We start from the raw sequence: 27,224 nt of genomic DNA, 5'->3' as shown, positions 1-27,224 counted from the left end.
TAACTAACAGGTATACCTAACTGAGGCATCATACACACACACACACACACACACACACATACACACAATGCAAATAAGCAGCAACCATGCCAGCACTGAATTGAATCCAGCAACCATGCCAGCAGCACAATAAATAAATTGAATTGAATATAGCAACAGGTCACTACGGCCAGCAAATGTAGCCAACTCAACTGCTGTGAACAACACCAGACAGATAAGCAATGGTTGAATAATCAGAGCCAGCATGGTTGGACACACCAGACAGATAAAATAGTTGAGTTATAATGTCATACACATTGTTTTTTCTTCTTACCTGCTATGCTGCCTGCCATCCCTATTTCTCTCAGTCCAACAGGCAGTAGCTGATGTCATCATGCACACCCCTACAGGCTGGTGATGTGTGATGACATCAGACAAAAATTTAAAATGGTAAACCCCCCCCCCCAAAAAAAAATAAAAGAGAGAGACCAGGAAATTCGAAGATTAACGGGGCCACATGTGAATTCATGGCATCCCAATATTTTGCCCTCAAAACCGGTAAATACCGAGGAATTTGGTATGGTGGAGAGGTCTGCTCAAATGTAATATTCATTTGGGGGTTACACAATTCTCTGAACTTGCACTTCAAGCATTCGGAACCTTCCTTTGATTCATCTTGTACAACAATATGGCAGTCCGCACCTTCTCCTTCATACTCTGCTGGTGCATACACAAATGAACGTTCTCTTTCTATGGCCTCTGACCCTGCTAGGTTTAGCAAAATGAATGCCCATGTGTGTGCATCTCTATCTGCATAAACTGCTTGTATAAAAATATCATACTCTTGCTCAAATATTCTCCAGTTCTCTGCAATATTCTGATCAAATACAAGAGGTACGGGTTTTTGAAATCCATCTTCCATATTAACACATAAAAGAGAAGAGTTTTGCAAATAAGCATAAACATACACACATGCACATACGCCAGAACTACTGCCAGTAATTGTCCAACCTTTGTAGTATAAACTTATACCATTGTTGGGCTTTTCGGAATTATGCGAATAAACAAACTTGTAGATCTTATGAATAACTGGACTTTGTGAAATAAACTTCTCAGGAGTTTTGGTATTTTTGTAATGTTGTGGTAAGGGTGAAAATGCTATAGTCATTTATCATTATTTGCTAAAGTCATTTACCATCCTTTTAAGGAACATTTGAGAACTTTATGATGGGACTGAGTAATTCACAAGCATTGTAATAAACTCGTAATGTCGTCCTTTGAAAGAAAATACCTCTTATCAGTATAAGAAACATGTCAAGCAACTGTACAATGCAAATAAATGGAACATTTGTTGCCTTAACCTCAATAACTTTTCAAAGTAGTTTCACTTTGTGAATAATTGAATACTGCACACTGAAATGTCCCCAAAATGGTGGTACCTTGCTAGGCAACTCTCTACAGTACAAGAAGCACTCTGTAATGGCAGTACTTTTAAAATAGATACGCCCAGCACAAGAAACTTTTCGAATCGGCTATATTTTGACTCTGTTACATGAAAGAGTTACACTTTGCACACAATAAACTCTTCGAAATGCATGCACAGTAATAAGCACACAGTGCACATATTGTAAGCATTTTTACAAACTTTGAAATACTTTGAATAACTAGTTATGCCCATGATACAATACAAAGTCATCACTATGCCCAAATACTTTGCCAAAACACACACAGTCACCTTGTTTTATTTTTGCTTAATGTGCCCTTTTTCTTTTCTTACTATTACATTTGTTTTGCTCATTTAAGCCCTTTTTACACCCAGTACACGTTTCTTGTGCTCATTTTACTCTAAACATGTCCAACTTTGCCTTGAACATACTTGTTCTTCTTTAAACATGCTCGTTTTACTAAAAACATACTTGTTTTGCTTTACAGTTAATCATTTCATTGAATACTTTTATTTTAAACATTGTCTTTAGTTAACAAACTTTTTGTACTTTCTGCTTGCAATGCTGTTTGTGCCCTTGTAATGCCCCTTTATTGTCTTTCGTATCGAATAAATAGTTTGTGTTATTTCTCATTACCTTTGATTCTTTCTGGCTATGTTTGTGCACTTATCTCTCGGCTTTACCTTTACTGTCTCTTTGCACCTCATGGCTCTGAGCATTCTTCTCTCTTCGACCCTGGTTCTGACTGCATGTCGCTTTCGTGTCTGGGGCACAAATTTCTGTTCAAGCAGCTTTATTTCATACAAACACATTACTATTGTTGACTATTGACTGTAATTTAAGTAACTTATATACAATTAGCAACTGTGATCATGCATGCTCATTCCCTGGCTGCTCCTTCAAGATGGCACTAGGGGTTTGCACATGTGCAAGTTATATACGTGCATGTACAGCCTTACATGCTTCTTAAAGATATAGCACATACTTTATACTATGATCTACAAAAGGTGAATTACCTCTCTCAGCAATCTCTCTTAATTATGGAGTACTTACAAGTAACAATTACATTTAAAATACTGTCCAGCATTAATAGGTTCATAGGTTCATACTAGGCTATCTGCCCTAGGGCATTTATAAGCCTAGCCAGAATGTGTTTGGCTTTCGCCACCCATTTTAAATTTATTTTGCTATGCCCTTTTTCGAGGTTAGTATACTGTGCCTCTGTCTAACAGTGACACAGAAGTGATACCTGGGGTAAACCTACGATCTCCCATCCACTCATCAGGATTCCTCTTGAAGAGAGTCAATGAGGGACTCTGCCTAACCTGGACTGGGATTTTATTCCAGAGTGAAGGGAGCCTCTGGGTTATGAATCTGTCCCTCCAGCATGTCCTATTTATTTCAGTGCTGAGGTTCAAGTCTCTAGAGCGTGTAGCTCGATGGGACTTGGATTTTCTGAGGTGCAGCATGTCCATTAATTCCGGGTTGGACATGGCTTTATACGTCAGGCACAGATTGCCTCTGAACAGGCGGTATGCCACTGAGTAGAGCTAGAGTTTCTTTAACCAGGCAGCATATGGCATCTGTTTGAGCCCTTTGATTCTCTTGGTGAGGTACTTTTGGGGTCTTTCCAGTTGCTGCAGGTGTCTGGTAGGGTACACCCCAAAAGGGGCATTGTACTCAATTATGGGCCTGATGAGGGATGAGTAAAGAGGCACGATGACCTCCCCTGATCTAGATGTGAATCCCTTCATGATTAGGTGGGCTATATAAAATGTTTTTCTAACCACTTTGGCCACGTGATTGTCAAATGAGAGATTGCTATCAACTTGGGTCCCCAGGTCCCTAATTACTTCTTCTGTACTTAATGGATTACCACCTATGTGGTAATTTGTGGGCACTTTGTTTTTGCCAAAGGGGATGACTATACACTTTTTGACATTTAGCTTGAGGCCATGGCTCTGGCACCAGTTGTCTGTTTCTATGAGGCCCTTATGGAGGATGCTTGTGTTGGCTGGAGAGTCAATTATGGCGCCCAGTTTGCAGTCATCTGCAAACTTGGTCAGCCACAGTCCTTCCGTGTTGGCCTGTACCTCCGAGAAATATATACCAAACAAGAGAGGTCCCAGGACTGAGCCTTGTGGGACACCACTTGTAACTGGTTTGGAGTCTGACATGGCTCCAGCAATTCTAACCATGTGGGTTCTGTCCTTGAGCCAGTTTGCAATCCATCTAGTGACATGGGGTTTATATTTAAGCTGGTGAGCTTATCTATAATGCCCGAGTGGGGTATTGTATCGAAGGCTTTTGCGAGGTCCAGGTAGGCTGTGTGGACCACCTTCCCCTCGTCAATGGCCTTGGTGACTGTTTCAAAGAAATCAACCAGGTTTAAGAGGCAGGATCTGCCCTTAACAAAGCCGAACTGGGTAGGATCCAGTGTCTGTAGGTCCCCAATATCTTTATTTATGAGGTCCATGATGAACCTTTCCATACCTTTGCAGACCAAGCTAGTCAGGCTTATGGGGCAATAGTTTCCAGGATCCGTTGAGGCACCACCTTTATGGAGAGGGACCACTGTTGCTGTACGCCACTCTTTGGGCACATATCCTGTAGTAAGGCTGAGAATGAACAGTAGTTTTATGTTTGGGTTTAGTTCTTCTTGGAGTTCATGTAGGACGCAGCCCGGGACACCATCTGGTCCCATTGATGCTGTGTTTTTTGCTTTGGAGAGGGCGGCTCTTACCTGAGCATCTGAGATGTCAGGGGGGCAGCACTCTGCTGGGATGGATATTTGCCCTTTTGGTGGGGAGGGGGGGGGAGTTTGCGCTGAACCTGTCAGCTAGGATGTTGGCAATGTCTGAGATTATCCTTAGTGTCCTGTGCAATTTTTCTCTCGAAGCTGGCCTTAGACAATTTTATGAGTGCCCATAGTTTTTTGCTAATACTGATCAGTGATGCCTTCCCTTTTTGGGATTTTGCTCTATCATTTAGTAGCTTCCTCCTTCTATTGTATAGTTTGTTTATGGCTGGGGTCCACCAGACAGGACGTCTGCCTTTGGAGGATTGGGTGTTGGTTTTATTTGGGATCGCATGATCCATGCATTCCTGAAGGTGTTCATAGAATGCGTTTATAAAAGATTCTGCGGTCTGGGCCGTATTTTCCACAGGCCCGGGGGCTTTGAAGGATTCCACCTCGGTTTTGAGGAGTGTGAAATTTGCTTTAGAGAAGTTTTTCACTGTGGTTTTCCGGGCAGGGGGTGGGGTCAGGATGTGAATATCCAGTGAGATTAGTTTATGGTCTGATCTTACAAGTGAGGGATACACTTCTGGTCTGGAGCATGAGTCCCCATGTTGGTGATAATCAGGTCCAGTATGTTTTCCCCTCTTGTGGGAGTGGTAACAAGTTGTTCCATAGCATTTGAGTTTAGAAATTCTAGGAACCTTCGGGCTAGGGTGTTGGAGCTAGAGTAATGCTCCCAGTCTATGTTTGGCTAGTTGAAGTCACCCAATATAATGGTGTTTGGAGGGACCTTCCTATTTTCCAGTGTTCTCAGAAAGGCCGAGTGGGGTTCCTGGGTTTGGGAGGGTGGTCTGTAGCAGGCTATAAACTTGAAGGCAGTTTTGCCCACTGTTAGTTGCACATGGATAGTCTCTGATGCTTCGTGCTTTGCCACCAACCTGGAGGTGTGGGTATCTTTGATGAATATCGATACTCCCACTCCTTTTGTGGTTCGGTCCAAGTTTTGGGGCCGAAAAGTATGGTATGAGGTATAACCTGGTAGTGCTGGGGTGCTCTCGGGAGCCCTAAACCAGGTTTCTGTTACTGCACAGATATCGATATTCTCCATGCTAAGGAGAGTTTTGAGTGTGTGCATCTTGAAGTTTAGACTTCTGGCGTTGAGTAGCATTACTCTTAGTTTCTTATCCCTTGTGATACCTATGGAGGTGGGTTTGTCTTTTGAGCCTTGCCTAAAAAAGGCACTATGGGGGTAACAAGAGCCTTTGCCAATATCCGAAAGCCCAGGGGTGACAGGTGCAAGCTGTCCCTAGCGAAGCATCGTGGCTTGTCGAGCATATCATCCCAAGCTGACAGGCATTGGATCCCCTTTGAATGACACCAGTACTTAAGCCAATTGTTGAAATTGATCATCTTGTCTTCATATTGTGGCATCATTCTTGGTGAGGGTAAGATGCTACTCAAGGTCAGGGTCATACCGGCCTGGGCTACATGCTCAGAGAGCTCCTTTATGTCTCTTTTCATGTAGTCCAGGGAGGTACGTCTCAGGTCATTCACACCAGCATGGACAATGACTGAGTCATATTTGTACTTGCCTTGGAGTGTCCTGAGTGCTTGTGTTATGTGGTGGATCCTAGCGCCCGACAGGCTGCTCACCGTGACCCTCTCCTTGTTCAGCCTGGTGAGCGGGACGTCAGTGTGCCTGACGATAGAATCACCTATTACAAGTGTATCAGGTGTGTTGTTTAGTCTTAAGGGCTGTGACTGTTCGGCAAACTGGCTTTGTGAGATATGTATTGCACGTGTTTTGTTATGGGTTAGCGGTTGCTTTGGTGTCTGCTTTGGAGGTGTCTGCTGCTTAGGCAGATCTTTATTTAGAGCCTCCGAGTATGTTTTTGTGTGATTATGTGTTTGGTTTGTTGTCGTGGTAGGTCTATGTGAGACTGGAATTGTAGTGAGTGTGGTTTCCTTCTTCTCCTGACTGGTTATGCCAGTACTGAGTTGAGAGAGCTTAGCCTCCAGTTTGGCTATATGGTTGCATCTCTCACATGTGCTGGAATTTGTTGGGAGGAGGAGAGGGTTGTCTGTGTACATGAGGCAGTTGTAACATTGCTTCAAGATTCCCAGATTCACCAGCTGGACCGGAGAGGAGATTGACAACTGACCTTTGGACATGCTAGAATAATATTGGGAATTCCTTAATAATTGAAAATAAGGGCCAGTTACATTATTGTAGCTCTCCATCTGAAACTGTAATGATAAAACAGCTGTCAAATCTGATATTATTTAAGGACTGATACCTGACGCCATCAAAAGCTTTTCTATCACTGCCTTCCTTCATGGTAAACAGATCTAATATGCATCTGACAGTCACTCTATTTTACTGCATTTTTGGCCAATTAGATTCCACAGACTGTATGCCCCTTTTTGCAGTGAAGATCCCCACCTACCACTCTCTTGCGAAATACACTATCAAAGGTGTCACTGATGTCCAGACTGCATCTGTCTTGTCCTCCTTAGCAATGACACGGTTTCAGTGGACTGGCAGGAATTTTGATGTATGACCTCTAGCTGCTGACTATCGACCAGACAATCAGCATTCAGGAACTCCACCAGCTTGCTGTCTAGAGTCTTGCCCAATGATGTTCCCAGAAATAGAAGTGAAACCAGCAGACTTCAAATTACCTAGCTCCTTTCTATAGCCACTCTTATATTTTATGCTGTTACTGTACACCAGAGAAAGAGCAATCACTGACATTAAAATAGTGCATGTCTTTCTGTAGCTGGGAGGGTCACTGATTTTAGAATAAATGCAACTTGCTAATGAAGTGATATGTATGAATTTGCTTTACAGAAGAGCAAGCAGGAAAACACTATTGTATTACAGCTTGAGCAATTATGCCTAAGCAAATGTGACTAGAACTTGAGTGCCCTAATCAAGTGTCTATAAGACTTAGAAAGGTTAATGATATTTGGATTTTACCTATTTGTTGATTATGTAAGTCCGCTTAACAAATTGTCCCTTTTCATGTGCATATGTTTCAGCATACCTCTCAATCTCTTAGTACAAGAAATTGGGAGAAAACCTAAAATAATTGGGGGGAGGGCCAAAGGCCCAAAAATAGTGACAAATTTTAAATAATGCTCTTTAAACTTAGAATGTTGCTAGAATAATATGATTTGTATTAGCATGCATTTCCCTGAAGGAATGGAGTCTGAAACTCAAATGTATGTCATTATTTAGTGACTTCCTCAGTGAATTGCCAGAAATCCAAACATAATGCGGAACAGACGAGGCAAAAATTTGGACTTTCTGCAAAAATGGGGACATTTCAGAAGTATGTCTCTCAGCCTGCAGACATTAAAAATAAGTACGAAGGCCCTTGCAGATACATCCATCCAAAAATCTGTGCATCTAATTAGCATAAAATGTGAATACAACATAGCATATAACTCTTCTTGCTTCAAATAGGAATGTGGAATATTACTCAGAAACACGTTTAAAAACAGACTGACAAAAATGGTGGAAAAATATAAACACATTATCAAAGAGATGGTGTAATATCTGTAGATTTTAATGGTGTATTCTAAAATTTTACCACACAAGAACAGTTTCTGTTTTTGAAAAAGGAAGGTGTAAGATGTGTGTTCTCTTTCATTAGTTTATTGGTGCTACTAGTATGTTGGTTATGTAGTGTGGTTTCTCCTTCTAGTGTTCAGCTTCAAAAATCACTTCTGATGAGGGGGGATTCAGAAAATTGTGTGAAGGGGTGACTCAATCCTAAAAATATGGGCATACCACCAAAACCAGGTATGTCATGCGCAGGATTAAATCAGACCTGAAAGATAAGAATGTTCCTCCAAAATAGGGACAGTTAAGAGGTCTGCCCAGCAGCACGGACTGGTTAAAAGACATGCTCAGGCAAACAAAGGTGGAAAGATTCAAACCTTGTACCATGGGCAAAGGAAGCAGGAAATGCAATTCTTACATTTGTTTCCACTAGAAAGAAAGATTCTGACCTTTAGATCTGCATAGCATAGCTTCTCAAGACATGCAAAAAAGACAATTAACATCTCTGCAGATGAAGCAAGTGATGGTGATACTGAGATCAAGTTTTCTGTATCGCAATAAGTGTCATCCATAATGTTCACCATCTAATCAATAGCAATCTTGTCCATTCCTCTTTATTGAAAGTACACACTTATTGAGTACACATATTGATGGAGTATCACTTATTATGAGTGTGCATGTCTGGGCCATCTTTGCTGTAGGTATGGCTTCTCTTTTGTATAGTAATTGTTTGATACCACAGTGATGGGATTGTGTGTAGGAGCATGTCATTGAGCGTCTGCCTGGTAGGAACTTTAAGTGGTAAGCAATATGTATGCATATGTATATTTGAGTGTGTGTGTGTGTGTGTGTGTGTGTGTGTGTGTGTGTGTGTGTGTGTGTGTGTGCGTGTGTTTGTCCTTGTGTCTAGTAGGGTGTTAGTGGGTGTGCTGGGTATATGTTTGTAGTAGGTAAATTTATAGGTGGGTTTTGGTGTTATGTGTGTTTTTTTGCATTGGACTGAGCATTCAAAAGTATGCAGTGTGTGTTTGTATACATGTGTGTGTGTGTGTGTGTGTGTGTGTGTGTGTGTGTGTGTGTGTGTGTGTGTGTGTGTGTTTTGAGTAACTGATTGACGAGTGGCACGATGCAATGAATAGAACTGTTTAGTGGAATAAATAGCAGTATGAGGCTGTTAGACTGAATGGTTGAAAGACTGCAGTTATGTTAGAGAGAGAGAGCATTTGTGCGTGTGTGTGTGTGTGTGTGTGTGTGTGTGTGTGTGTGTGTGCATGTGAGCATGTGTGCGTGTGTGTGTTTGGCTGAGAGAATGTTGCTGTGGGGCTGTTTTATTTGTTTGGTCAGTAGAATGGCATTACCAGGCAATGTGTGTGATGTGGAGTGGAAGAAGAGTGTGGAGAGTGGCTGTAGTGTCAGGTAGTATTATGTGCACTTCTGTGTCCTGCGTAGCACTTAACTAAGGTAAGTCTGACCCGAGAGTTGGTTCTTTAAGTTTTGGAAGGGTAAGGGGAACTTGCCACAAGCTAGAGTTGTGTGGAGTGGCTATTTAAATGTTTTACATTGTATGGGTGTTGAGTTTTGCATTGTGTGGTGTGTGGGTTAATTTGTCTGTTCAGGTTTGAGGTTGTACACATGCTTGTGTGTATGATGGGTTAGTATGTCAAGTAGTAGATTAGTCAAAAAGTGTGTTTTGTGGATTTGTTTAAAGTTGTTATAAGGTCATCTTGTGCCTTGTACTAGTGATGTGCCACTTGTTATGTTACTCGTTTGCATTTGCTGTTCATATTGTTCTACAAAATGGCATCTTGTTCCTCGTGTTTGTGGTGTGCCATTTGTTATGTTACTGGTTTATGTTGACTGTTCGTAGTGTTCTACAACATCGCATGCAGTGCTTGTGGTGTGCCACTTGTTATGTTACTGGTTTATGTTTGATGTTCTACAACATTACAATGCTGTTCCTATAACTGACCAGGTTTTGCAGTGCCCAATTTGAAGATATTGAATCCTGTTACTTTTGTTGCTGCTCTTCAGTCACATTCCCCTGCTGCTGCAGTAGCTGTAATTCCTTCCAGTTTCTTCGTTTCAAGGAGTGTATACATCCTGATTATATCCACTGATTTTAGACAGTCTGCAAATGTGATATCATTTGGACTTTGTGGGATCATTGTACAGTGGATAGCCAACACTGTGAAAGGAATCTAAGCAATAGAGTCTTTACCACTTAATCTGAGTGCTTTGCTTCAGTTAGACGTCTGTATTGCAATCCATCATAAAAGGAGGATACAGAAAATATGTTTACGGTGGCCCATGACACCATATCCATTAACATATCTTCCAATTGTTTCATTCCTCCACAGCCCTACTATCCACCTCTTTTCCCTTTTCTGTCAGTAATGACAAGAGCTTGCTCAGTGTGGGCATGCAGCAACTTTAATGGGCTATATTTGCAAAATGCTTTTCAGTGTTGAAAGTTTATATTTGAGAGTAGTTACATATATCTATATGGCTTAAGTAGGTCCATACCTCTCAACCACTTAGCACAAAAAATCTGGACAAAAAGCCTAACAGAATGGGGGAGGACAAAGGCCTAAAAATAGAGACAGATTTTAAATATTGCTTTTATAAATTTAGAAAGTTGCTAGAATAACATCATTTGTCTTAGCATGCATTTTTCTGAAGGATATGAGGTCTGAAATATAAATGTATATTACGATTTAGTGACTTCAGTCCTCAGATCATCCCAGTGACTTGCCAGAAAATCACATATTTCATGAAGAACAGACCAAAAATCAGAGGCAGAAATCCAGACATTCTGTGAAAATCTGTACAGCTGAGAGGCAAGGTAGGTCCCGTCTTTGACTTCTTAAAGGAAAAACACTATACTGTTGTAGGAATGAAACATGCAGAACAGGAAGAAAACAAATGTGAGAACAGTCATAGCATACAACTATAATTTTCTGTACTAATGACCTAATTACCAAGTAATTTTACTTGGGTAAAATGGGCAGCCCTTCCCTCTAAGTGCAACATATATGGTCTCCACCTAGTGATGTGGTAATGGGAAAATAAAGTTCAAAGTCCTGGCTACTTACTCATGCTGTAAGTAGTAATCATGATGATTTAAAATTATTGGTTACCTACAGACCAAAGTAACTGGAATCAGACTGCAAGACTTCAGAAACATTAGTTCCCAAATGTAAAGGGCACACTTGCAGTACATTAAACACACACACACACACACACACACACACACACACACACACACACACACACAAATGCACACAAGCATGAACACAGTATTATGGCATTGTAGGGTCAGTTTTCCTGTTACAGAATTCAGCAGACAAAGAGTTCCATATGTTTTGCAGAACACAGTTAAGGATGCTACACATTCTTTCTTGCAATCCGATAAGCATTACATAGCACCTCTATTATATCTGGTCTAAAATGTGAATTTTTCTTTCAATTGTTTTTGCTTTACTAATGGTACTTTCTGCTGTACTCTTTGATAATTGGCTGTCACCACTGGCATAGCTTCTATAATCTGCTACCTCTTTGTATTATTTTATTACCCAACTCTGTTTGCTTAACTTTTTGTTGATTGGTTAATCCCTCTAGTCATATGGCTAGTTTTTATGGTACAAGCACACTTGTATTTTTCCATTGATGTAGGGTAATCTGGTCAGAATAACAGAGAAATTGTGTAATTGTTGAAATACAGACAAAGTGGTAGATGTGGAAATACATGAATGTGCAAACAAAGAACCTTAGCTTTTTCTTTAATAAAGGCCAAGAGATCTTTAATTGCTTCTGAGGTAGATATTTAGGTCAACCTGCAAATAAAAATTGTATTTATTCTATTTTATTTTACATTATTTTACATTTGTTGACTGGGCAAGTCTGGCTGGATACATGTCCATTTTCAGCAGCTCCACTATATACTAGTAACTTACAATAAACAAAAAGCACAGGAATATACAAACATATAAGCAAATAAAGAAATATTCTCCTGTAGTATAGTAACAATACAGAAGCACTTTAACAAAAACTAAAAAATAGTGAGGAATCATTATCCCATAATATTTGCAAGAGTAGGACTGTTAAAAAACGAAAAAGAGAGAAAATAGTAACATGTAGAGAGTCTATAAATATTTACACTATTAACAAATTAAGATAAACATTTTGTGCCAGGGCACTAGTTTTAAGATAGAGATTTGCACAGTAGGGATCAGCATCTAGGTTTAAATAAAAGGAGAGATGACAGGTTGCAGTAATATATCAAGTATAAGGAGAAAATATAGTATAGGAAAATTAATAAGCAGGTGGGACGATAGGTGCACTACACTGGAGGGGTAGAAGTAGTGATAGAGGCAAGTAGAAGTGAATGGAGAGGACTGTAGAGAGGGATTGTTTGCTGAGCTCAGTCAGGATTAGAGCAGGGGCATAGCCAGTGGGATTTAAAATAGTTTCTTAGTTGTTTTTTGAAAAGGTGAGATGAGCCTCAAGTGGTCAGTTCTATGGGAAGTTTATTCCAGTATGAGCCAACAGCATTAGTAAATAAGGAGTCACCTGCTTTATTATGAGATTTGAGAGTGGCTACTAGAAGTTTGCTGGCTGAGCAAAGGGAAGTAAGATTCTTGTATGGGGCAATGAGGTTATTAAGTATGGGTGTATTAGAGGGGTAATGGAGAATTTTATATATGATGACTAATTGATGTAGGAGAATTAGATTTTGAAGTTCAAGCCAGTTAAGGTTTTTGAGCTTAACACAATGGTGGGTATGAAATGGGGAACCTGTGGCAAACCTGGCAATACTAAGGTAGGCTGTGGCTAGGTTCTGGAGGTTAACTTTTGAAAGGTTGATAAAAGATGGAGAGGCATACAATAGTGTAGAGATGAGATGAGTTTGGGCTAGAGACACTCTGGTGGTTGCAGTAAGAAAAGGCTTAAGTCTATAGAGGGCACCTATCTTTTTATTAACAGCCTTGATGGTTAGATCAATGTGGCAGTCAAAGTTTAGTTGATTGTCTATTGTAACGCCTAGTAGTTTAGTGGAACAATCAGGTTTAATGATAGTGCCATTGTCAGACACAATGGAAAAGGAGATAGGGGCAGATTTAAGGGTTGAGGTGAAAAGTAGTAATTTGGTTTTTTTTTGGGATTAAGGAGGAGACAGATATGTTGGAACCATTTTTCTGCTGCCGTAAAGACTTTTTGGGTGGAAGAGTGAAGTTCTGCTGGAGATAAAGCAGAACAGATGAGAGTTGAATCATCAGCATACTGAATACAAGTGGATGTCGGGAGTGAAGTAGACAGGTTATTTATAAATATGGAGAAGAGAAGGGGACCTAAGATGGATCCTTGAGGGACACCGATAGTGACTGGGAGCTGAGAGGATATATGGCTGTCCCAGAGGACTGCTTGTTTTCTATCTTTCAAATAAGAGTCAAACCAGTGTAATGCCAAAGAGTCAAGTGAAAGAGATTTCAGAGTGTCTAGGAGAAGTTGATGGTTCACCATATCAAAGGCTTTTGAGAGGTCCAGGAATAAAGCAGAGGAGAAAAGGTTGTTATTGCGATTTTTGTTGATCATGTCTGTGAAGGAGAGAAGGGCAGTGGAAGTGCTATGGTAGGGCCTAAAACCATGTTGGAAGTCTATGAGTAGGCTATTTTGCAAAAGATGATGTAAGAGTTGATGGTGTATACAAACTTCCATAATTATAGATAGTGGAGATAGTAGGGCTATAGGCCGGAAATTAGAAAGTTCATTAGTGTTACCTCCTTTATGCAGAGGAATGATATGGGAGACTTTCCAGCAGGATGGAATAGTAGATTCGGTTATTGTTCTGTTAATTAAGATGGAGACTGGGTATGCTAGTTCTGCTGCTGCTAGTTGCAGATATTCAGCTGGTAGTTTGTCGGCTGAAGGGGTGCATGGTTTAAGCTTTGACAGTAACTTACGTATGTGGGTTGTGGAGACTGTACTAAATTTTAGAGTGGGGGTGTTATTTTGAGGAGAGGTCTTTTGAAGGGAAGAGGGGGGAGTCATGGTGTTTGCTAGAGAGGTGACTGTTTCAGAGAAGAAGTTGTTGAATGTATTGGCTATTATATTGGGCGGGGTCTGAGCTAAGTTAGCTGGTGTAGGTGTTTTGGTATTCCCTGGATGGAGCAGTTTATTGATTCCTGACCAGAATTTTTTGGGGTTGTGATTTTGGTTTTGTTGATATTGAAGGTAATATATTTTTTTATCAAGATAGGTGAGTTTTTTTGTAGTATTTCTAAGGTGTTTGAAGTTTTGATGGTCAGTTGGGTTTTTAGTGGTTCTCCATTTTGTCCATAGTTTATTCCTTAATAGCATTGTTTGTTTGTTTTTTTAGAAAGCCAAGGGGCAGCTTTGGATCCTATTCTAATTAAGCGAGAGGGGGCATGACGCTCGAGAATTTGTAGGAAAGTGTTGTTGAAATGGGTAACTGTTTCATCAAGTGAGACAACCAGCTTATTTTCAAACAAACTGAAAAGGTATGTGAGAGATGTATTTACTCAATCTCACTTGAGGCATACCTCTCATATATAAGCAGTCATAATGCCAAACAGGTTGTCAGAAATGTGCACACTATACCCACTACACAAAGCATAGATCAGACACACAGACTCACATATGGTGAGGCACTTAAAAGTAATCTAAGCCCAAAAAAGTCTCCCAGACATGAGACCTACAACAGGTATCCTCAGCAGCCCCACAAGTAGTCCACCAAAACAACACTCACTACAACATATGCAGCCAAACTCAATGGAGCCATAGCTTCTAAGCCCATAAAGCAGGCCACCACACAACTCAACATTCTGGTCATTGGAGACTCCATTGTAAGACACACAGATGTCCCTCTCATCAGGCTGAGTAAATAGAAAGTCACAGTCAATTGTCTAATGGGGGCCAGGTTCTGTGAGATCATGCATGGCCTCGGGTCACTGGACCACAAGTGCAAATAGGACTAAGTCATAGTCTATGTGAGTGCAAATGACCTAAGACATACCTCCTGGACTATATGAATAGAAACATTATGGAGTTCACAGATTATGTGTCCCAGGCTGTAAGAACCTAGCATTAAGCTGCATTCTGCCTTCACTAAGGATGATGTCACAATATGAACAGAAGGTGACTAACTTAGTTTTTGGTGTCATTCCAAGGGGATGCAATCAGCATGGAGGGGATGGTTGAAAGACCAAGATGCTTAGTCAGAGATGGTCTACACCTATTGCCTTGGGGCTAAAACATTGTCCTCCCCCATTGTGCCTTTTCAGGCGATGTTAAACTGATAAACCTGCCAATGTAGAAAAAAATAACCTAAGGGAAACTAAAGGTGTTGCTGCACAATGTCAGGGGTCTAAACAAGAAACCTCCCTCTCTCTCCAAGCTCTTCTCACCCTGGAGAATGCAGACATCTATGCAGTTACCAAGACATGGTTTAAAATTGTGTAAAACACTACTGTACAGGCAGACACTAAGGGTAGAGGTGTCTCAATCTGCATCAGTAACAAGCTATCCCCAGGGCTGGTCAAACAGAATGGCACACTTGAGCTTCTCCATGTCCAAATTATTATAAGCAAGTCCCATACCAAATCCTTGCAAGATAAAAGTCCCCTCTATGATCCAGGAAACCCATATTTCATATTTAAACTTAGTGGAGATATTTGCCTTTTAGCCAATACCATATTTATGGTTGACTTTAGCTACCCCACTATAAATTAGGACTCATACACAACCTCAAATACACATGCCCAGTGGTTCATTGGCTTTATAAACACACACTCTGGTCCAGAGAGACCACAGGCCCACTAGTGGTACAAACATAGTGGATCTGGTCTTCACAATCATGGGAGAATGCTGCCCCCCCCCCCCCCCAGTGTAAGGTCTTCTCTCTTAAGGTCAGACCATAAAGCTGGCTACTTTTAAATAAAAATAAAATGCAGGACCCTAGCTAACCCCATAGCAGTTAGAAACTAATCTAAGGCAAACTTCCTATTAATAAGTGATAACCTAGTAAAATTTCAGTCCCCTCCCAAACCTTGAAAACACCACTGTCTATGCAGAATTGCTCACATAAACCCTGTACAATCATGTTAATAGATGCATAGAGACATCTGTGCCTACATGGTTGGAAAACAAGCCACCTGTGTGGAATCCCATCATCAATAGGTTGTACAACAAAAGAAAAAAGTCATGGCAAAAGTTAGGAAATGCAATGTCCAGCATGATAAAAACTCTTTCATCAATACTAAGAAACAGCCCAAAGGGCGGGCAAATCAAGTCTACCAAAGCCAATTCTGAGGAAAGCATAGCCTCCTGGGCAAGGACAACCATAAGGTTTTCTTTAGCTTTGTACATTACCTGTACACACCAATTAACTAATTGTAAATGGAGCCATATAGCAAATCTAAAGCCAACAAATTCATCCAGAGTTTTATCCATCTTTTCCCTCCAGCCACCCCCAGAAAATACAATTTCACAATCCCCCAATTATCACTAGGGAGCAGGTCCTAAATGTACTCTCCAGCATCAAGAACACTGAATCAATGGGCACCAATAATGTCCCAGAGTGCCACATAAATAGCATGAAACATGACCTATCAGAACCACTGGAATCACTATTTAACCAGTCAGGCTTCATGCCATGCAAATGGAGAACTGCAACAGTCATCCCTCTGCAAAAGGGCAGGCCTTCTACAGACCCTGGAAACTACAGACCTATAAGTCTGACTAGACTCATATGCAAATGGGTGGTGCAATGGTGCAGTGGTTGTGCTGTCACCTCACAGCAAGAGGTTCTCTGGTTTGATTCTCAGCTGGGGTGCCCTCTGTGCAGAGTCTGCATGTCCTCTGGGTGCTCTGGTTTCCTCCCACATTGCAAAGACATGCATCTGGGGTGTTTCTCCCCAGGTCTCTGCTAAAAATTGGCTTTGTTCCAAGTCAAACTTTCCCAGTAAATAAATAAATCTGTGGAAAGAATTATCATTGAAATTATTAATAATGGCATAGAAAAACTTCAGATACTGGATAAAGCCCATTTTGGTTTTATCACAGGCAGATCATGCTTAATTAAGCTGGTGAACATCTTTCTGAAGGTCACCATGGCAATGAATGCAGGCAAAATAATGCATACTGCCTACCTTGACCTGGTCAAGGCATTTAATACAATACCTCACTCATGCATTGTAAACAAAGTTACAGAATTAGGCATAACCCCCTATGTTAAATGCTTGATAGCCAACTAGCTTTCAGATAGGACCTGGAAGTTAAGATGATGAGTCCAATTCCACAAGGAGGCTGGTCACTAGTGGAGTAGCTCAGGGCTATGTACTGGGTCTGCTCCTTTTTTGCATCTAATTCTTTAAAGTCAAGGCCAATGTCAAAGACCTCTAGGTAACCAAGTTTGCAGGTAATTGCAAACTATGAGCAGTCATAGAATCCCCAAAGACACTAATATCCTCCAGGAAGGACTAAAAATGAGAAATAGCTGGTCAAGATGAAAATTTTAGCGTGCTACTAGCAAGGTGATCTAGTGTCCCGGGGCAGTGTGCATACCAATTCGCTATCACTGAGTTCTGCAAGGAGCACCCAAGGGAATTATAACTCTAAAGGCCCTCTCCAATCTTTTTGTATTTAGCAAAGCAAAGATTAAGCCTGCTACCTCCAAGGAAAACCCTTGCTACAGTTTTCCTGTCACTGAGTTCTACAAGGAGCACCCGAGGGAATTATAACCCTAAAGGTCCTCTCCAATCTCCTGGTATTCAGCAAAGCAAAGATTAAGCCTGCTACCGCTTATGAAAGATTTCTGACATTTCCCTATCCTTGTCCACTTTATTATTACACACCCTTTTTACCCTAACGAATTCTCCATATGGAATAGACTTAATAGTGTGGGGGGATGACAGCTAAAGCCATGTAAAACAGAATTTACTTCTTAAAACTTTCTATGTATTTTTGTTGAACATTTGTAGAACATAGCCTATGCCCATGTGCCTGTAACAAACAGCGGGATGAGAGAATGCTATGTTGTTAGTTATTTAATGAAGGTTACAAAGTTAGCCTTACACATACGACAAGTACGACATTACCTAAATTACATTCACCTCTTACCAGCAGAATATCTCTCAAATGATTAGTTCTTGCAACTGAGGTGAAACATGTTCTGAGAGCTGTTACACAGTTAAAAGAATACTAAAACAAATGCTATTGTGGAATACATATGATTAACTGTGTAATTATCTCTGCTATTTAGCATTTTATATCTGCTGCTTTATCAGTGCTGTACTGCTGTTATCTTGTCGATGTTACCATGGTTCCAGGTGTAAAAGTAACCAGTTATGTTGTGTAATTGTACATTATTCTGTCTCTATATATTCTAACTGAGAAACTCTCCCCTGTTCCTTCCCTCAATTCCTACCTCCCCCGCACCCATTACTTAGCTCTAAACCTCCTTATCTATTAAATATACAACCTCTATCTACATGACTGCTTAACTATTTTTTTTTATTTCTCCCCATTTTCAGTTCTCTATCACTGAGTTCTACAAGGAGCACCCGAGGGAATTATAACCCTAAAGGTCATCTCCAATCTCCTGGTATTCAGCAAATCAAAGATTAAGCCTGCTACCTCCCAGGAAAACCCTTGCCACAGTGTATGTTTATTTATAAACTAAACTAAACTGTTTTGTGTAGTCCTATAGTTCTACCCTATCTGGTATGCTCACTTGCCGGTAGCTGGGTTGCTGCCTACATTACTCGGCTTCTAGTACATACTCCATCCTTACTAGACACCTTACTGACATTAGTTGTATACCTACATGGTGAAATAGCCAAAAGTTAAATTAAATGCAGAAGCAAGCTCAGTTAAGCAGTACCGTCAGCCAGTAAAGCTTACCTGCCCCATACTACCCAACTGATAGTTTTTTTGAGCACATTCACTCACTTCATTCGCTCACTCTGCTCCCCTACCCTACCCCCAATTCCCACTCATCCCCACTGCAACTACACTTCTACTTCACATTAACCACTCCCACCTCTCAACTGCCAATCCCTTTCACACAAACACACACCTCCCACTTACACTTTGATTTCTTTACCCAATTCAACATCTCATATATAGTTACACACTTGCATTACTATGACAGCACAACACACTTTACTATTTACCACATCCACATCTCTTCTACTGCTGTTATACATATATGCATATAATACCTCAATACACTATATCACACACACTCCCACACATACTACCATCTTGCAAACACCTGGAGACACATTTCTTCCTGTTGTAGCCCCAGCCCTCTTCCACACAACCATTACAGACTATTAAACCATAAAAGGTCTCCCACTACAACCTAAAATTCACCATACAAATAGATTCACCAAACTCCTATTTTACTTCTCCAAACTCTATCACCACCTACACAAACAACTAACTCTAGTAGGAGACATACACCCCAACCCCAGTCCCACCACACTCAACCCACACTATACCTTCCCAACCATCCAACACTACCCCCTCCACCCCAACCAAATCTATCTATCTTACACCAAAGATCCAAAGCATCCCTTCTCCTGATCAACATTAATGTAAGAAGCATAGCCAAAAAAACTCACAATCTACACACTTTGCTATCCCACTACTCCCCAGATATAGCAACAATAACTGAAACCTGGCTTAAAGCCCACACTGACAGTACTGAGACCACACCCCCAGGCTACAACATCCTACATAAAGACAGAACAAACAAAAAAGGAGGAGGCATAGCAATCCTATACAAAGATCACCTCTCACTACAGCTCCACAACTCCTCAGTCCCAGTCATAGATAATGCAGAGATAAGTATAGCTAAATTAAACATTAACTCTAGCAAAACCCTCAAAATTATAGGAGGATACATACCACCTGGTAACAACACTTCTAGTGTTGAAAACCTACTACACTGGTGCTCCAATCACCTCCCCCAAGAAACCATTATCATGGGAGACTTCAATATTGATTGGCTCCAATGCTCCTCACAAAGACCAACTATTCACATGAACCTTTACGGGTTCACGCAAACCATCACAACTCCCACTAGAACTGACAAAGTCACCAAACAGATGTCCTTACTAGATTGGATTCTAGTAAACACACCCCACCTTGCATCTCACTCTGGGTATCTCCCTGATGACCTAAGTGACCACAGTCCAAGTTTCCTCCTTCGTGATTGTATCAACCAGTACAACAAACCACCTACCACACATTCAGGAATAAAAAATATTTTAATCCTGAAAACTTCATCACTGCCCTACAAAACTGCCACTGGTAACACCTCAAACATCTAACCCAAGATGAAGCAGTACTATCCTCCAACAAGACCTTTCTTTATATTCTCAACACCCATGCCCCACCAAGACAAATTAGAGTCAAAGCCAACTACTCCCCCTAGTTAACCAAAGAAACCAGATCCCTACTGAAAGACAGAGATAAAGCCTGGTCACTATACCATAAAAACAAATCCAACACCACCAAACAAGCCTTCCTACAACTTAGAAACAAAGCCAAGAAACAAGTGAAAATAGACAAAACCAATTATTACCTAAGTATCCAAAATAAGCACCAAAAACATCCACAAAAGTTCTGGGCCGGAGTTAAAAACCTATTACAACCAGGTAATATTGCTTCTCCCACTCCAAAAACAACTTCCAGTACTGACAGCATAGCTACCCAGTTCAACAACTTTTTCACTGAAACCATTCTAAACTTAGCCAACTAGCAAACTAACATAAATACTTCCCCAGAATCAAGCAATGCTTCACTCCCACAAGATACCTCCACCCAATTTAAACTACACCCAGTATCCACCAGCTATATCAAAAAGCACCCGAAAAAACTAAAACCTGCAACATTAGCCACTGACAGTATTCCACCTGACTATCTTAAAATCGCAGCAGATGCCATCTCCTATCCTATAGCAATGCTCATTAACAGATCTTTAGCTGAATCACAGGTACCCTCTATCTGTAAATTACCACACATAATACCCCTTCACAAAGGAGGAACCTCCTACAAACTTACTAACTACTGTCCCATTGTTATTCTCTCTCCCCTATCCAAGATCTTAGAAAGAATAGTACACACACAGCTCATGAAATACCTCACCTCACATAACCTATCTAGTACCCAGCACGGCTTTTGTCCAGCACATAGCACTGCAACTGCCCTACTAACCTTTACCAACAAAGTTAACCAACTTAGAAATAACTCCCTATTTGTATCAGCCTTATTCCTTGACCTGTCAAAAGCCTTTGATATGGTCAACCACAACAAACTCATTAAAATCCTTTCCTCCCTAAACATCAATATCACAACTCTTAACTGGTTCCAAACCTACCTAGCAGATAGGCAACAAGCTGTTCGATGGCAACAAACCATCTCCCACACCCTCCCAGTCACAATCGGGGTCCCACAATGCTCCATCCTTGGATCTCTCCTATTCTCATTCTTTACCAACCACCTACACACTGCTACCCCCAATGCCAGCCTAACTGAATATGCTGATGGTTCAACTATGATCTTTGCAGCCCCATCTCTTACAGCCCTCCAAACCCTTACCCAAGACACTTTCCTCTCAGTAGAAAAATGGCTAGCTAACTCACACCTGATACTTAATCCCAACAAAACTAACCTCCTAATCTTTTATCCCACTAGAACAGCAACCTCCCCCCAGCCTTCAACATCTACTCCGGTAATAACACCATTATTATTCCAACTACTCACACCAAACTACTGGGGATAGTAATTGACAACAATCTAAAATTCGACCTCCATATAGACAAACCATCAAAAAACTCCACAAGAAACTAGGCTTCCTGTACAGGAATGCCCAATTTCTAACACCTTCTACAAGAATCACCATAGCCAGAACACATCTGCTATCTACACTCCTGTCCCATCCTCATCAACCTACGTAAATCAGACCTTAATAAATCAGAAGCTTGCTATAATAAAATATCCAAATTCGCCACAAAATCAACATACAGATCACATCACTGCCAATCCATAAAACAGCTTGACTGGCTTGAACTCCCACATCTCCTACACTTTAACCTGCTAAACCTAGCCCACCAAATTCTACCCCACCCAACCAAAACTCCACCCCTCAGCCATCTAATTCAGCCATACTCTGCTCCTAGACCTCGTCGCTCTGATAATAAATACTTACTACAAGTTACTAGAGCAAAGAACTCAGCTGGTGAAGGCCTTTTCTCCAACTTTACTGCTAAACTATGGTACACCCTTCCTACTACTCACCTCAAGATTCTCACCAAAAAATTCAAATCACTCCTGAAAACTCACCTATCAAAATCCTGGCTCTGCCCCTGCATTCCCCCAGGCTAGACATCACCTAAACTCCAGTCTCACTTTCTTTACCCTTGTATAACCTAACATGGTCACTATCTAAACTAACACCAACCACTGTACCTCCAGAAAAAGAATAATGTACACTCTCTCAGTATGTATTATATTGTATATGCTAATTGTGTGTTTTACGACTACTGTTAACACAACAAAAACACCTATTGAGATAATTCATATTCACTTACTTTTTTTTTCAATTGTTGATCTTCAATAAATAATTTCTGTGAATTGCTATTTAAGTATATGTCAATCTATATACCAAAGTATATTAGCCTGTATAAGGCTGTTGTGTTGATTTTGTAATTATCATTGTATGACATGAAGCATTTCTCCCTGGGCCTCCACTGAAAATGGGCAATAGCCCAGCTGGAGCTTCCTGGTAAACAAATGTAAAATAAAATAAATAATAATAAAATAAAGATGTAAAATGCAGCAGTATGACACTCTGGTAAAAAAATTATGGCCAGAGGGTGGACATGTTTCTCTATGTTTCTCCAATCATATTACAATTTCTAGCAGCAATGATCCTTATTTCGTATTAAGAGCATGCTGACTGCGCTCTGAAATTTGGAAAAACACAACCTTGTTATAGAACTCTCAGACAATAAAATGGTGCATAACAAGTTTTGCTTTTTCTTTCTTTCTTTCCTTCTTTCTTTCCTGTTTGTTAACTGGGTGAGTGGACTGTTACAAGACCCTTTTCAGACGCTACTTGGGCCAAATAGCAGACCACAGTGTTTCACAACAGTGCACATAGAACAATCAACAAGAGGAAAGGAATAATCAAAAGTATATACAGCGGCAGGTATAGAGGCAATAAGAAAATATTATGTAGAACATAAAACAAAACATAATAATGATTCACTGCCAGACTAAGGGAGCATATACAGCATTTTGCAGATTTTTCAGTGAAATACAAGGTTCTCAAAACAATTGACTGGTTACTAGTACAAGTATAATTAATAGTCTGACAGTACTATGCAAAGGAGTTAGAGGAAAATGAAGGTCAAACCAACCACTATCTCTAAAGCAAGTTCAGTGGTATTCAATATATTATGCCATTATTTGTTGCACAGTTTTCACAGATGTCAAGCTCTACGCTTGTGTTAGAACATATACATCATAAACCAATGAACAACACTTGGAGGTTTTGATGCTGGAAAACACTTTGCACTGTCACACAAAAAAGGCAGACAGAACTGTTTAACAACTTTTAAAACAGATCATCTAAGGATTTTGCCCATCATCTCTGAGGCAATGCTAATTGTTTACAACTTTCAAATGTGTAAAAGACTTCACACTCATACTGTTTTTCATTTTCTGTAATTAGTTACACATCAGAGAAGCTAAAACTCCATGTGCTACAAAGAAACATAATTTGGTCTCTCAGATCATAACTGATTACTTACAACACAACTCAACACAGATATGAAGGTTCACTGCAGGGATGGAGCAAACGAGCTTCATTTCCCTTCATTCTTCAGGGGAATTTCTTGACATCCATGTCTCAAACACATTGATTCTGATTGCAGACCCAATTGTAAACCTCTATGTTTAATATCTGCTAATACCTCAGAGTGGTGCAGACGCATCTGTACCACATAGCAGATAAAATACGAGAATTCTAATGCAGTCCATGCATATAAAACTACTGGGCTTTGTTGCACAAGATAAAACAGTAATAAGTGCTTTTATCAAAAAAAAAAAAAGCTTCTTCAGATATTGTTATGCAAGATGAAACAGTAGTAGTAAGAGCTTTTGTAAAAAATAGCTTCTTCGGATTTTATTACACAAAATGAAATAGTGGCAAGTGATACTGCAAAAAAAAGGCTTTTTTCAGTATACAGAAGTTACAAAGCAATTGTCTGCTTACAAGATGTATTAAAACACTGAAAGTTAAAATGAGTCAAGTGAAACTATCAAATACAAAAGCAGGTTGCATCATAGCAAATTTTGTGCGTCTCAAATTCCATTGTCTTCAAAGACACTGAAGATTCAAGGTTTCATTAATTCCTGCAAAGTTATATACTTTAAGAATAGTCAGAGATATCCTTGGGGATTCAGAAAGAACCATGCTGGCAGTAAGAGATGAGCCAAAGGGGGCTGTTATCATGATATGAGAAAATGCGATTCAGAGACATTAGCCATGATGAGGAACAATATCATTATCAGTTAATTTGCAGGTCCCTGAATGAGCCATAACTACCAGCAGTGTAAATTAGCTCTTTCCTGAGGTAGTTACCACTGGATCCATGCTTTACATTGATACAAACTCCCTTCCAGTCACTCTCCCGACCCTCACACATACTCACATTCAAACACATATGTACGCGCAGCACACACACACACACACACACACACACACACACACACACACACACACACACACACACACACACACGCACGCACACACACACACACACACACACACACACACACACACACACACACACACACACACACACACACACACACACACGCACACACACACACGCCCCCACACACACACACACACACACACACACACACACACACACACACACACACACACACACACACACACACTCACTACAGACACACAAATGCTGACATACCTCTTACTTGTTCATTAGTACACAGAATGTCCCTGATGTATCATCTAGTTTTATTGCAGCCCTCTTAAATCATAGATGCCTACAGTCAGTCAGTAATGGGAGACATCATAATATAATTCTTTTTATTCTTTGTAAATTGCATTGTGATGCTAGACTATTTGCTCCATTAGCTTTTTCGGTGAATCAAGTGAATAATTTAAATATTCCCCAGGTGTCATCTAGTGTTCCTCTCTGCTTTATCCCAAAAGAGTACCCCTACATGGACACATGACCATCCTTTTCAGCTGTCCCTGATTTCACAGAACACCTCTTATATGTGCCCTGTCCCTCGTAATCCATGGGCCATTGTTATTACAGAATAATGCCAGGCATTAGAGTTTTTCACCCTTCTTATTGTGAACAATACCCTCTTGCACTAACTCTGCAGTTAGCATCAAGAGTTAAAGTTTATGCTTGGCAAGGTGTTTCCTGTGTCAGTGGTGCAGCTGCTCTCATAGAAACACACATATACACACACACACACACACACACACACACACACACACACACACACACACACACACACACACACACACCTTCTCTACTTATCCTCTAACTAACCCCCTACTGTGACAAGCAAGGCTATAAGACACACACACATGCACACACACACACACACACACACACACACACACACACACACACACACACACACACACACACACCTTCTCTACATATCCTCTAACTAACCCCTTACTGTGACAAGCAAGGCTATAAGACACACACACACACACACACACACACACACACACACACACACACACACACACACACACACACACACACACACACACACCACACACATGCACCTGGGGCCAATCATCCCTCTACATACACTCACACATGTAGCCACACACATGCAGCCCCCCCAACCACTACCTGCCCAGTAAATTCCCCAGCACTTACCCCACATATGATCTCACCCATTGAAAGCAATAGGTAAAAGAGAGCTTTTAACCATGTTCATTAACTCATTCACTCCAATGGAGCTCAGGAAGTTTGCAGTGTAACTTCCAATGGGTGGAGCCTAAGCCTTTTCATAGAATCAAATGATGTCCTCATATTTCAAAGAAAAGCTCATGTCTCTGTAACCATAAGGATTATGAAAGTAGTATAAATGGCAAACTCTTCAGCACAAGCTATTTTATAGTGGTAGCATTCTTTAGGTTCTTCTTCTTAAACCAAATATTATAAGTCACAGTCAAAGTAACAATTACATTTGCACTATTTTGTAAACAACTTACAATGTCTCAGCAACCACTCATTACAGACATACAGTCAGTAGCATTTTATTTATCTAGTTGACAGCTTTCATATGAGGCTAAGGAGTTCTGTCTGTGTTAACTGGATGTTGAGATATTTAGAAAATTTTGTAAATCTACAGAAATTAATATTATAAAAACAACAGTTAATATCCATTTACCTGCACAAGAGAGAGGTCAAATGTTAATGCAGCTGAGTTTGCTATTGTGTAAGCTTTACAATGAAATCTATTAAAATCTTGTACATAGCATGTTTTTGGAATTATTGATGCAAATATGAACAAGAAATATTTGACACCTAGAGACATCAGTAGGAGTTAACTGCAGCTGCACATGGGGGTGCCACTTGGATGTAATGAGTTAAAAATGCTGACAGTGGTGATGTATGCAGCTGTGTAAATGCCTTACTGTAGGCATTTCTGGATGGAAAGCACATGGCTAATTAGCATAAATTGCACTCCCAGAATACCTCATTAACAGTTGCAGTAGACCACAGAGATAGCCCATCATTTTGCTGTACCACTTCGTGGTTCATCACTGTGGCAAGGCTGTCCCTGAATCAGAAATGATTATCATGAGGTGCACACCAGGCTTACACCTTGTGGTAACCTTTCTGAAATGTCCTCCATGTATTCTTTATACTCTAACAGAAGGACATCTTTATTTCTATGAATATTATTGTAAATCACTGCTAAAACTGAAAAATGAAAACATTTGAAATTACATTAAGTTTTAGTAGATCAAAATATTTTAAAATTTCCAAGAGCTGTTGGTAACAGAGTGGTTATAGTTCCTCACTGCTGCCAAGAAGTCCCCTGATTGACATAATATATTACAAGTTTGACGGACACAGGATGGTTCTACATGGTAAAGTCCTTAGTGAATGACAGCATAGTAACTGGATCAGCAAAAGGTAAGAAACATGTATGCCTCAAACACTAAAATCAAAACATTCAATTAATTTGTAGTGAGTATACAAATACCTCTGTAGACCAGTTCATAGGTATATTCTAGGCTAATGACCACCAGGGCCTTTATAGGTTCATAGGTTCATAGGTAGATACTAGGCTATCTACCCTAGGGCATTTACAAGCCTAGCCAGAGTGTGTTTGGCTTTAGCCACCCTTTTAGATTTGATGACTGTGCCCCAGTATAGTAGGTCAC

This window comes from Protopterus annectens, chromosome 2.part0 (genome assembly GCF_019279795.1).
Source record: "Protopterus annectens isolate FY-2018-M chromosome 2.part0, PAN1.0, whole genome shotgun sequence".
In the NCBI taxonomy this organism is placed as follows: Eukaryota; Metazoa; Chordata; order Ceratodontiformes; family Protopteridae; genus Protopterus; species Protopterus annectens.
This window is presented reverse-complemented; position numbering follows the sequence as displayed.